The sequence below is a fragment of the Rhipicephalus microplus genome, unplaced genomic scaffold (assembly GCF_043290135.1).
Source record: "Rhipicephalus microplus isolate Deutch F79 unplaced genomic scaffold, USDA_Rmic scaffold_39, whole genome shotgun sequence".
Lineage (NCBI taxonomy): Eukaryota > Metazoa > Arthropoda > Arachnida > Ixodida > Ixodidae > Rhipicephalus > Rhipicephalus microplus.
The window spans coordinates 2,103,116-2,117,012 of NW_027464612.1; the positions used below are offsets into that span (position 1 = coordinate 2,103,116).

Sequence of the window (13,897 nt, forward strand, 5' to 3'; positions counted from 1 at the left end):
AACAGCCGATCGCGCTAGCCAATTGCGCCATGGAGACAGTCCTGCTCCACTCTCACCACCATCAGAACATATCTTCAAAGCTATCAGCCCAAAGAAAAAAAAGCGCCGCACCACCACGAGGTGGGCTCGAACCTCCAACTTTTCGGTTAACAGCCGATCACGCTAGCCAATTGCGCCACGGAGACACTCCTGCTCCACTCTCACCACCATCAGAACATATCTTCAAAGCTATCAGCCCAAACAAAAAAAGCGCCATACCACCACCGGGTGGGCTCGAACCTCTGACCTTTTGGTTAAAAGCCGATCGCGCTAGCCAATTGCGGCATGGAGACAGTCCTGCTCCACTCTCACAACCATCAGAACATATCTTCAAAGCTATGAGCCCAAAGAAAAAAAAGCGCCGCACCACCACGAGGTGGGCTCGAACCTCCAACTTTTCGGTTAACAGCCGATCACGCTAGCCAATTGCGCCATGGAGACCGTCATGCTCCACTCTCACCACTATCAGAACATATCTTCAAAGCTATCAGCCCACAGAAAAAAAAATTCGCCGCACAACCACCGGGTAGGCTCGAACCTCCAATTTTTCGGTTAACAGCCGATTGCGCTAGCCAATTGCGCCACGGAGACAGTCGTGCTCGACTCTCACCACCGTCAGAACATATCTTCAAAGCTATTACCGCAAAGAAAAAAGCAACACACCACTCCCGGGAGGGCTCGAAACTCCAACCTTTCGGTTAACAGCCGATCGCGCTAGCCAATTGCGCCACGGGGTCCGTCCTGCTCCACTCTCAGCACCGTCAGACCATTTCTTCAGAGCTATCACCCCAAAGAAAAAAAGTGCCGCACCACCACCGGGTAGGCTCGAACCTCCGACCTTTCGGTTAACAGCCGATCGCGCTAGCCAATTGCGCCATGGAGACAGTCCTGCTCTACTCTTACCACCATCAGAACATATCTTCAAAGCTATCAGCCCAAAGAAAAAAAAGCGTCGCACCACCACCAGGTGGGCTCGAAACTCCAACCTTTCGGGTAACAGCCGATCGCGCTAGCCAATTGCGCCACGGAGACAGTCCTGCTCCACTCTCACCACCATCAGAACATATCTTCAAAGCTATCAGCCCAAAAAAAGCGCCATACCACCACCGGGTTGGCTCGAACCTCCGACCTTTTGGTTAACAGCCGATCGCGCTAGTCAATTGCGCCACGGAGACAGTCCTGCTCCACTCTCACCACCATCAGAACATATCTTCAAAGCTATCAGCCCAAAGAAAAAAAAGCGCCGCACCACCACGAGGTTGGCTCGAACCTCCAACATTTCGGTTAACAGCCGATCGCGCTAGCCAATTGCGCCACGGAGACAGTCCTGCTCCACTCTCACCACCATAAGAACATATCTTTAGAGCTATCAGCCCAAAGAAAAAAAAGCGCCGCACCACCACCGGGTGGGCTCGAACCTCCGACCTTTTGGTTAACAGCCGATCGCGCTAGCCAATTGCGCCACGGAGACACTCCTGCTCCACTCTCACCACCATCAGAACATATCTACAAAGCTATCAGCCCAAAGAAAAAAAAGCGCCGCACCACCATCAGGTGGGCTCGAACATCCAACCTTTCGGTTAACAGCCGATCGCGCTAGCCAATTGCGCCACGAAGACAGTCCTGCTCCGCTCTCATCAACATCTGAACATATCTTCAAAGCTATGAGCCCAAAGAAAAAAAAGCGCCGCACCACCACGAGGTGGGCTCGAACCTCCAACTTTTCGGTTAACAGCCGATCACGCTAGCCAATTGCGCCATGGAGACCGTCATGCTCCACTCTCACCACTATCAGAACATATCTTCAATGCTATCAGCCCACAGAAAAAAATTCGCCGCACAACCACCGGGTAGGCTCGAACCTCCAATTTTTCGGTTAACAGCCGATCGCGCTAGCCAATTGCGCCACGGAGACAGTCGTGCTCGACTCTCACCACCGTCAGAACATTTCTTCAGAGCTATCACCCCAAAGAAAAAAAAAGCACCGCACCACCACCGGTTGGGCTCGAACCTCCAACCTTTCGGTTAACAGCCGATCGCGCTAGCCAATTGCGCAACGAAGACAGTCCTGCTCCACTCTCATCACCATCTGAACATATCTTCAAAGCTATTACCGCAAAGAAAAAAGCAACACACCACTCCCGGGAGGGCTCGAAACTCCAACCTTTCGGTTAACAGCCGATCGCGCTAGCCAATTGCGCCACGGGGTCCGTCCTGCTCCACTCTCAGCACCGTCAGACCATTTCTTCAGAGCTATCACCCCAAAGAAAAAAAAGTGCCACACCACCACCGGGTGGGCTCGAACCTCCGACCTTTCGGTTAACAGCCGATCGCGCTAGCCAATTGCGTCATGGAGACAGTCCTGCTCTACTCTTACCACCATCAGAACATATCTTCAAAGCTATCAGCCCAAAGGAAAAAAAGCGTCGCACCACCACCAGGTGGGCTCGAAACTCCAACCTTTCGGGTAACAGCCGATCGCGCTAGCCAATTGCGCCACGGAGACAGTCCTGCTCCACTCTCACCACCATCAGAACATATCTTCAAAGCTATCAGCCCAAAAAAAGCGCCATACCACCACCGGGTTGGCTCGAACCTCCGACCTTTTGGTTAACAGCCGATCGCGCTAGCCAATTGCGCCATGGAGACAGTCCTGCTCCACTCTCACCACCATCAGAACATATCTTCAAAGCTATCAGCACAAAGAAAAAAGCAACACACCTCTCCCGAGAGGGCTCGAAACTCTAACCTTTCAGTTAACAGCCGATCGCGCTAGCCAATTGCGCCACTGAGACAGTCCTGCTCTACTCTCGCCACCATCAGAACATATCTTCAAAGCTATCAGCCCAAAGAAAAAAAGCGCCGCACCACCGCCGGGTGGGCTCGAAACTCCAACCTTTCGGTTAACAGCCGATCGCGCTAGCCAATTGCGCCACGGAGACAGTCCTGCTCCACTCTTACCACCATCAGAACATATCTTCAAAGCTATCAGCCCAAAGAAAAAAAGCGCCGCACCACCGCCGGGTGGGCTCGAAACTCCAACCTTTCGGTTAACAGCCGATCGCGCTAGCCAATTGCGCCACTGAGACAGTCCTGCTCTACTCTCACAACCATCAGAACATATCTTCAAAGCTATCAGCCCAAAGAAAAAAAGCGCCGCACCACCGCCGGGTGGGCTCGAAACTCCAACCTTTCGGTTAACAGCCGATCGCGCTAGCCAATTGCGCCACGGAGACAGTCCTGCTCTACTCTCACCACCATCAGAACATATCTTCAAAGCTATCAGCCCAAAGAAAAAAAGCGCCACACCACCGCCGGGTGGGCTCGAAACTCCAACCTTTCGGTTAACAGCCGATCGCGCTAGCCAATTGCGCCACGGAGACAGTCCTGCTCCACTCTTACCACCATCAGAACATATCTTCAAAGCTATCAGCACAAACAAAAACAGCGCCATACCACCACCGGGTGGGCTCGAACCTCCTACCTTTTGGTTAACAGCCGATCGCGCTAGCCAATTGCGCCATGGAGACAGTCCTGCTCCACTCTCACCACCATCAGAACATATCTTCAAAGCTATGAGCCCAAAGAAAAAAAAGCGCCGCACCACCACGAGGTGGGCTCGAACCTCCAACTTTTCGGTTAACAGCCGATCACGCTAGCCAATTGCGCCACGGAGACACTCCTGCTCCACTCTCACCACCATCAGAACATATCTTCAAAGCTATCAGCCCAAACAAAAAAAGCGCCATACTACCACCGGGTGGGCTCGAACCTCTGACCTTTTGGTTAAAAGCCGATCGCGCTAGCCAATTGCGGCATGGAGACAGTCCTGCTCCACTCTCACAACCATCAGAACATATCTTCAAAGCTATGAGCCCAAAGAAAAAAAAGCGCTGCACCACCACGAGGTGGGCTCGAACCTCCAACTTTTCGGTTAACAGCCGATCACGCTAGCCAATTGCGCCATGGAGACCGTCATGCTCCACTCTCACCACTATCAGAACATATCTTCAAAGCTATCAGCCCACAGAAAAAAAAATTCGCCGCACAACCACCGGGTAGGCTCGAACCTCCAATTTTTCGGTTAACAGCCGATTGCGCTAGCCAATTGCGCCACGGAGACAGTCGTGCTCGACTCTCACCACCGTCAGAACATATCTTCAAAGCTATTACCGCAAAGAAAAAAGCAACACACCACTCCCGGGAGGGCTCGAAACTCCAACCTTTCGGTTAACAGCCGATCGCGCTAGCCAATTGCGCCACGGGGTCCGTCCTGCTCCACTCTCAGCACCGTCAGACCATTTCTTCAGAGCTATCACCCCAAAGAAAAAAAGTGCCGCACCACCACCGGGTAGGCTCGAACCTCCGACCTTTCGGTTAACAGCCGATCGCGCTAGCCAATTGCGCCATGGAGACAGTCCTGCTCTACTCTTACCACCATCAGAACATATCTTCAAAGCTATCAGCCCAAAGAAAAAAAAGCGTCGCACCACCACCAGGTGGGCTCGAAACTCCAACCTTTCGGGTAACAGCCGATCGCGCTAGCCAATTGCGCCACGGAGACAGTCCTGCTCCACTCTCACCACCATCAGAACATATCTTCAAAGCTATCAGCCCAAAAAAAGCGCCATACCACCACCGGGTTGGCTCGAACCTCCGACCTTTTGGTTAACAGCCGATCGCGCTAGCCAATTGCGCCATGGAGACAGTCCTGCTCCACTCTCACCACCATCAGAACATATCTTCAAAGCTATCAGCACAAAGAAAAAAGCAACACACCTCTCCCGAGAGGGCTCGAAACTCTAACCTTTCAGTTAACAGCCGATCGCGCTAGCCAATTGCGCCACTGAGACAGTCCTGCTCTACTCTCACCACCATCAGAACATATCTTCAAAGCTATCAGCCCAAAGAAAAAAAGCGCCGCACCACCGCCGGGTGGGCTCGAAACTCCAACCTTTCGGTTAACAGCCGATCGCGCTAGCCAATTGCGCCACGGAGACAGTCCTGCTCCACTCTTACCACCATCAGAACATATCTTCAAAGCTATCAGCACAAACAAAAACAGCGCCATACCAGCACCGGGTGGGCTCGAACCTCCTACCTTTTGGTTAACAGCCGATCGCGCTAGCCAATCGCGCCATGGAGACAGTCGTGCTCCACTCTCACCACCATCAGAACATATCTTCAAAGCTATCAGCCCAAAGAAAAAAAAAGCGCCGCACCACCCCTAGGTGGGATTGAACCTCCTTTTTTTCGGTTAACAGCCGATCACGCTAGCCAAATGCGCCATGGAGACAGTCATGCTCCACTCTCACCACCATCAGAACATATCTTCAAAGCCATCAGCCCACAGAAAAAAAAGCGCCGCACAACCACCGGGTAGGCTCGAACCTCCAACTTTTCGGTTAACAGCCGATCGCGCTAGCCAATTGCGCCACGGAGACAGTCCTGCTCCACTCTCACCACCATAAGAACATATCTTCAAAGCTATCAGCCCAAAGAAAAAAAAGCGCCACACCACCATCGGGTGGGCTCGAACATCCAACCTTTCGGTTAACAGCCGATCGCGCTAGCCAATTGCCCCACGGAGACAGTCGTGCTCCACTCTCACCACCGTCAGAACATTTCTTCAGAGCTATCACCCCAAAGAAAAAAAAAGCGCTGCACCACCGCCGGTCGGGCTCGAACCTCCAACCTTTCGGTTAACAGCCGATCGCGCTAGCCAATTGCGCCACGAAGACAGTCCTGCTCCACTCTCTCCACCATCAGAACATATCTTCAAAGCTATCAGCCCAAAGAAAAAAAAGCGCCGCACCACCACGAGGTTGGCTCGAACCTCCAACATTTCGGTTAACAGCCGATCGCGCTAGCCAATTGCGCCACGGAGACAGTCCTGCTCCACTCTCACCACCATAAGAACATATCTTTAAAGCTATCAGCCCAAAGAAAAAAAAGCGCTGCACCACCACCGGGTGGGCTCGAACCTCCGACCTTTTGGTTAACAGCCGCTCGCGCTAGCCAATTGCGCCACGGAGACAGTCCTGCTCCACCCTCACCACCATAAGAACATATCTACAAAGCTATCAGCCCAAAGAAAAAAAAGCGCCGCACCACCATCAGGTGGGCTCGAACATCCAACCTTTCGGTTAACATCCGATCGCGCTAGAAAATTGCCCCACGGAGACCGTCGGGCTCCACTCTCACCACCATCAGAACATTTCTTCAGAGCTATCACCCCAAAGAAAAAAAAAGCGCCGCACCACCACCGGTTGGGCTCGAGCCTCCAAACTTTCGGTTAACAGCCGATCGCGCTAGCCAATTGCGCCACGAAGACAGTCCTGCTCCACTCTCATCAACATCTGAACATATCTTCAAAATTAATACCGCAAAGAAAAAACAACACACCACTCTCGGGAGGGCTCGAAACTCCAACCTTTCGGTTAACAGCCGATCGCGCTAGCCAATTGCGCCACGGGGACCGTCCTGCTCCACTCTCACCACCGTCAGACCATTTCTTCAGAGCTATCACCCCAAAGAAAAAAAAGCGCCGCACCACCAGCGGGTGGGCTCGAACCTCCGACCTTTCGGTTAACAGCCGATCGCGCTAGCCAATTGCGCCACGGAGACAGTCCTGCTCTACTCTCACCACCATCAGAACATATCTCCAAAGCTATCAGCGCAAAGAAAAAAAAGCGTCGCACCACCGCCGGGTGGGCTCGAAACTCAAACCTTTCGCCTAACAGCCGATCGCGCTAGCCAATTGCGCCACGGAGACAGTCCTGCTCTACTCTCACCACCATCTGAACATATCTTCAAAGCTATCAGCCCAAAGAACAAAAAGCGCCGCACCACCGCCGGGTGGGCTCGAAACTCCAACCTTTCGGTTATCAGCCGATCGCGCTAGCCAATTGCGCCACGGAGACAGTCCTGCTCCACTCTCACCACCATCAGAACATATCTTGAAAGCTATCAGCCCAAACAAAAAAAGCGCCATACCACCACCGGGTGGGCTCGAACCTCCGACCTTTTGGTTAACAGCCGATCGCGCTAGCCAATTGCGCCATAGAGACAGTCCTGCTCTACTCTCACCACCATCAGAACATATCTTCAAAGCTATCAGTCCAAAGAAAAAAAAAGCGCCGCACCACCACGAGGTGGGCTCGAACCTCCAACTTTTCGGTTAACAGCCGATCACGCTAGCCAATTGCGCCATGAAGACAGCCATGCTCCACTCTCACCACCATCAGAACATATCTTCAAAGCTATCAGCCCACAGAAAAAATAGCGCCGCACCACCACCGGTTGGGCTCGAACCTCCAACCTTTCGGTTAACAGCCGATCGCGCTAGCCAATTGCGCCACGGAGACAGTCCTGCTCGACTCTCACCACCACCTGAACTTATCTTCAAAGCTATCAGCCCAAAGAAAAAAAAGCGCCGCACCACCGCCGGGTGCTCGAAACTCCAACCTTTCGGTTATCAGCCGATCGCGCTAGCCAATTGCGCCACGGAGACAGTCCTGCTCCACTCTCACCACCATCAGAACATATCTTCAAAGCTATCAGCGCAAAGAAAAAAGCAACACACCACTAAGGGAGGGCTCGAAACTCCAACCTTTCGGTCAACAGCTGATCGCGCTAGCCGATTGCGCCACGGAGACAGTCTTGCTCCCCTCTCACCACCATCAGAACATATCTTCAAAGCTATCAGCCCAAAGAAAAAAAGCACCGCACCACCACCGGATGTGCTCGAACCTCCAACCTTTCGGTTAACAGCCGATCGCGCTAGCCAATTGCCCCATGGAGACAGTCCTGCTCCGCTCTCCACCACCATAAAAACATATCTTCAAAGCTATCAGCCCAAAGAAAAAAAAGCGCCGCACCACCACCGGGTGTGCTCGAACCTCCAACTTTTTGGTTAACAGCCGATCGCGCTAGCCAACTGCGCCAAGGAGACAGTCGTGCTCCACTCTCACCACCATCTGAACATATCTTCAAAGCTATCAGCGCAAAGAAAAAAGCAACACACCACTCCAGGGAGGGCTCGAAACTCCAAGCTTTCGGTTAACAGCCGATTGCGCTAGCCAATTGCGCCACGGAGACAGTCCTGCTCTACTCTCACCACCATCAGAACATATCTTCAAAGCTACAGCCCAAAGAAAAAAAAGCGCCGCACCACCACCGGGTGGGCTCGAAACTCCAACCTTTCGGTTAACAGCCGATCGCGCTAGCCAATTGCGCCATGGAGACAGTCCTGCTCCACTCTCACCACCATCAGAACATATCTTCAAAGCTCTCAGCCCAAAGAAAAAAAAGCGGCATACCACCACAGGGTGGGCTCGAACTACCAACTTTTCGGTTAACAGCCGATCACGCTAGCCGATTGCGCCACGGAGAGAATTCTGCTCCACTCTCACCACCATCAGAACATATCTACAAAGCTATCAGACAAAAGAAAAAAAAGCGCCGCACCACCACCGGTGGGCTCGAACCTCCAACTTTTCGGATAACAGCCGATAACGCTAGCCAATTGCGCCACGGAGACAGTCCTGCTTCACTCTCACCACCGTCAGAACATTTCTTCAGAGCTATCACCCCAAAGAAAAAAAAGCGCCGCACCACCATCGGCTGGGCTCGAACCTCCAACCTTTCGGTTAACAGCCGATCGCGCTAGCCAATTGCGCCACGAAGACAGTCCTGCTCCACTCTCACCACCATCAGAACATATCTTCAAAGCTATTACCGCAAAGAAAAAAAGCAACACACCACTCCCGGGAGGGCTCGAAACTCCAACCTTTCGGTTAACAGCCGATCGCGCTAGCCAATTGCGCCATGGAGACAGTCCTGCTCCACTCTCACCACCATCAGAACATATCTTCAAAGCTATCAGCACAAAGAAAAAAGCAACACACCTCTCTCGAGAAGGCTCGAAACTCCAACCTTTCGGTTAACAGACGATCGCGCTAGCCAATTGCGCCACGGAGACAGTCCTGCTCTACTCTCACCACCATCAGAACATATCTTTAAAGCTATCAGCCCAAAGAAAAAAAAGCGCCGCACCACCGCCGGGTGGGCTCGAAACTCCAACCTTTCGGTTAACAGCCGATCGCGCTAGCCAATTGCGCCACGGAGACACTCCTGCTCCACTCTCACCACCATCAGAACATATCTTCAAAGCTATCAGCCCAAACAAAAAAAGCGCCATACCACCACCGGGTGGGCTCGAACCTCTGACCTTTTGGTTAAAAGCCGATCGCGCTAGCCAATTGCGCCATGGAGACAGTCCTGCTCCACTCTCACCACCATCAGAACATATCTTCAAAGCTATGAGCCCAAAGAAAAAAAAGCGCCGCACCACCACGAGGTGGGCTCGAACCTCCAACTTTTCGGTTAACAGCCGATCACGCTAGCCAATTGCGCCATGGAGACCGTCATGCTCCACTCTCACCACTATCAAAACATATCTTCAAAGCTATCAGCCCACAGAAAAAAAATTCGCCGCACAACCACCGGGTAGGCTCGAACCTCCAACTTTTCGGTTAACAGCCGATCGCGCTAGCCAATTGCGCCACGGAGACAGTCGTGCTCGACTCTCACCACCGTCAGAACATTTCTTCAGAGCTATCACCCCAAAGAAAAAAAAAGCACCGCACCACCACCGGTTGGGCTCGAACCTTGAACCTTTCGGTTAACAGCCGATCGCGCTACCCAATTGCGCCACGAAGACAGTCCTGCTCCACTCTCATCACCATCTGAACATATCTTCAAAGCTATTACCGCAAAGAAAAAAGCAACACACCACTCCCGGGAGGGCTCGAAACTCCAACCTTTCGGTTAACAGCCGATCGCGCTAGCCAATTGCGCCACGGGGTCCGTCCTGCTCCACTCTCACCACCGTCAGACCATTTCTTCAGAGCTATCACCCCAAAGAAAAAAAAGTGCTGCACCACCACCGGGTGGGCTCGAACCTCCGACCTTTCGGTTAACAGCCGATCGCGCTAGCCAATTGCGCCATGGAGACAGTCCTGCTCTACTCTTACCACCATCAGAACATATCTTCAAAGCTATCAGCCCAAAGAAAAAAAAGCGTCGCACCACCACCAGGTGGGCTCGAAACTCCAACCTTTCGGGTAACAGCCGATCGCGCTAGCCAATTGCGCCACAGAGACAGTCCTGCTCAACTCTCACCACCATCAGAACATATCTTCAAAGCTATCAGCCCAAAAAAAGCGCCATACCACCACCGGGTTGGCTCGAACCTCCGACCTTTTGGTTAACAGCCGATCGCGCTAGCCAATTGCGCCATGGAGACAGTCGTGCTCCACTCTCACCACCATCAGAACATATCTTCAAAGCTATCAGCACAAAGAAAAAAGCAACACACCTCTCCCGAGAGGGCTCGAAACTCTAACCTTTCAGTTAACAGCCGATCGCGCTAGCCAATTGCGCCACTGAGACAGTCCTGCTCTACTCTCACCACCATCAGAACATATCTTCAAAGCTATCAGCCCAAAGAAAAAAAGCGCCGCACCACCGCCGGGTGGGCTCGAAACTCCAACCTTTTGGTTAACAGCCGATCGCGCTAGCCAATCGCGCCATGGAGACAGTCGTGCTCCACTCTCACCACCATCAGAACATATCTTCAAAGCTATCAGCCTAAAGAAAAAATAGCGCCGCACCACCCCGAGGTGGGATTGAACCTCCAACTTTTCGGTTAACAGCCGATCACGCTAGCCAATTGCGCCATGGAGACAGTCATGCTCCACTCTCACCACCATCAGAACATATCTTCAAAGCCATCAGCCCACAGAAAAAAAGCGCCGCACAACCACCGGGTAGGCTCGAACCTCCAACTTTTCGGTTAACAGCCGATCGCGCTAGCCAATTGCGCCACGGAGACAGTCCTGCTCCACTCTCACCACCATAAGAACATATCTTCAAAGCTATCAGCCCAAAGAAAAAAAGCGCCACACCACCATCGGGTGGGCTCGAACATCCAACCTTTCGGTTAACAGCCGATCGCGCTAGCCAATTGCCCCACGGAGACAGTCGTGCTCCACTCTCACCACCGTCAGAACATTTCTTCAGAGCTATCACCCCAAAGAAAAAAAAAGCGCTGCACCACCACCGGTTGGGCTCGAACCTCCAACCTTTCGGTTAACAGCCGATCGCGCTAGCCAATTGCGCCACGAAGACAGTCCTGCTCCACTCTCACCACCATCAGAACATATCTTCAAAGCTATCAGCCCAAAGAAAAAAAAGCGCCGCACCACCACGAGGTTGGCTCGAACCTCCAACATTTCGGTTAACAGTCGATCGCGCTAGCCAATTGCGCCACGGAGACAGTCCTGCTCCACTCTCACCACCATAAGAACATATCTTTAAAGCTATCAGCCCAAAGAAAAAAAAGCGCCGCACCACCACCGGGTGGGCTCGAACCTCCGACCTTTTGGTTAACAGCCGCTCGCGCTAGCCAATTGCGCCACGGAGACAGTCCTGCTCCACCCTCACCACCATAAGAACATATCTACAAAGCTATCAGCCCAAAGAAAAAAAAGCGCCGCACCACCATCAGGTGGGCTCGAACATCCAACCTTTCGGTTAACATCCGATCGCGCTAGCCAATTGCCCCACGGAGACCGTCGGGCTCCACTCTCACCACCATCAGAACATTTCTTCAGAGCTATCAGCGCAAAGAAAAAAAGCGCTGCACCACCACCAGGTGGGCTCGAACCTCCAACCTTTAGGTTAACAGCTGATCGCGCTAGCCGATTGCGCCACGGAGACAGTCTTGCTCCCCTCTCACCACCATCAGAACATATCTTCAAAGCTATCAGCCCAAAGAAAAAAAGCACCGCACCACCACCGGATGTGCTCGAACCTCCAACCTTTCGGTTAACAGCCGATCGCGCTAGCCAATTGCCCCATGGAGACAGTCCTGCTCCGCTCTCCACCACCATCAAAACATATCTTCAAAGCTATCAGCCCAAAGAAAAAAAAGCGCCGTACCACCACCGGGTGTGCTCGAACCACCAACTTTTCGGTTAACAGCCGATCACGCTAGCCAATTGCGCCACGGAGACAGTCGTGCTCCACTCTCACCACCATCAGAACATATCTTCAAAGCTATCAGCCCACAGAAAAAAAGCGCCGCACCACCACCGTGTGGGCTCGAACCTCCAACCTTTCGGTTAACAGCCGATCGCCCAAGCCAATTGCGCCACGGAGACAGTCCTGCTCCACTCTCACCACCATCAGAACATATATATCTTCAAAGCTATCAGCCCAAACAAAAAAAAGCACCGCACCACCACCGGGTGGGCTCGAACCTCCAACCTTTCGGTTAACGGCCAATCGCGCCAGCCTATGGCACCACGGAGACAGTCCTGCTCCACTCTCACCACCATCAGAACATATCTTCAAAGCTATCAGCGCAAAGAAAAAAGCAAACACCACTCCAGGGAGGGCTCGAAACTCCAAGCTTTCGGTTAACAGCCGATCGCGCTAGCCAATTGCGCCACGGAGACAGTCCTGCTCTACTCTCACCACCATCAGAACATATCTTCAAAGCTATCAGCCCAAAGAAAAAAAAGCGCCGCACCACCACCGGTTGGGCTCGAAACTCCAACCTTTCGGTTAACAGCCGATCGCGCTAGCCAATTGCGCCATGGAGACAGTCCTGCTCCACTCTCACCACCATCAGAACATATCTTCAAAGCTATCAGCCCAAAGAAAAAAAAGCGGCATACCACCACAGGGTGGGCTCGAACTACCAACTTTTCGGTTAACAGCCGATCACGCTAGCCGATTGCGCCACGGAGAGAATTCTGCTCCACTCTCACCACCATCAGAACATATCTACAAAGCTATCAGACAAAAGAAAAAAAAGCGCCGCACCACCACCGGGTGGGCTCAAACCTCCAACTTTTCGGATAACAGCCGATAACGCTAGCCAATTGCGCCACGGAGACAGTCCTGCTCCACTCTCACCACCGTCAGAACATTTCTTCAGAGCTATCACCCCAAAGAAAAAAAAAGCGCCGCACCACCACCGGGTGGGCTCAAACCTCCAACTTTTCGGATAACAGCCGATAACGCTAGCCAATTGCGCCACGGAGACAGTCCTGCTTCACTCTCACCACCGTCAGAACATTTCTTCAGAGCTATCACCCCAAAGAAAAAAAAGCGCCGCACCACCATCGGTTGGGCTCGAACCTCCAACCTTTCGGTTAACAGCCGATCGCGCTAGCCAATTGCGCCACGAAGACAATCCTGCTCCACTCTCACCACCATCAGAACATATCTTCAAAGCTATTACCGCAAAGAAAAAAAGCAACACACCACTCCCGGGAGGGCTCGAAACTCCAACCTATCGGTTAACAGCCGATCGCGCTAGCCCATTGCGCCACGGAAGCAGTCTTGCTCCACTCTCACCATCATCAGAACATATCTTCAAAGCTGTCAGCGCAAAGAAAAAAAGCGCTGCACCACCACCGGGTGGGCTCGAACCTCCAACCTTTCAGTTAACAGCCGATCGCGCTAGCCCATTGCGCCACGGAGACAGTTTTGCCCCACTCTCACCACCATCAGAACATATCCTAAAAGCTATCAGCGCCAAGAAAAAAGCAACACACCACTCCAGGGAGGGTTCGAAACTCCAACCTTTCGGTCAACAGCCGATCGCGCTAGCCCAACGCGCCACGGAGACAGTCTTGCCCCCCTCTCACCACCATCAGAACATATCTTCAAAGCTATCAGCCCAAAGAAAAAAAAGCACCGCACCACCACCGGGTGGGCTCGAACCTCCAACCTTTCGGTTAACAGCCGCTCGCGCTAGCCAATTTTGGCACGGAGACAGTCC

The 13,897-nt window shown here is 52.6% G+C and overlaps 1 non-coding gene across 1 annotated transcript; it reads right to left on the reverse strand.

Annotated features, from left to right (window-relative positions):
* Nucleotides 1–13,377: 13,377 nt before the first annotated feature.
* TRNAN-GUU (transfer RNA asparagine (anticodon GUU)) lies at nucleotides 13,378–13,451 on the reverse strand. The gene has a single exon. It is a non-coding gene; the product is annotated as a tRNA-Asn (tRNA).
* Nucleotides 13,452–13,897: the final 446 nt, after the last annotated feature.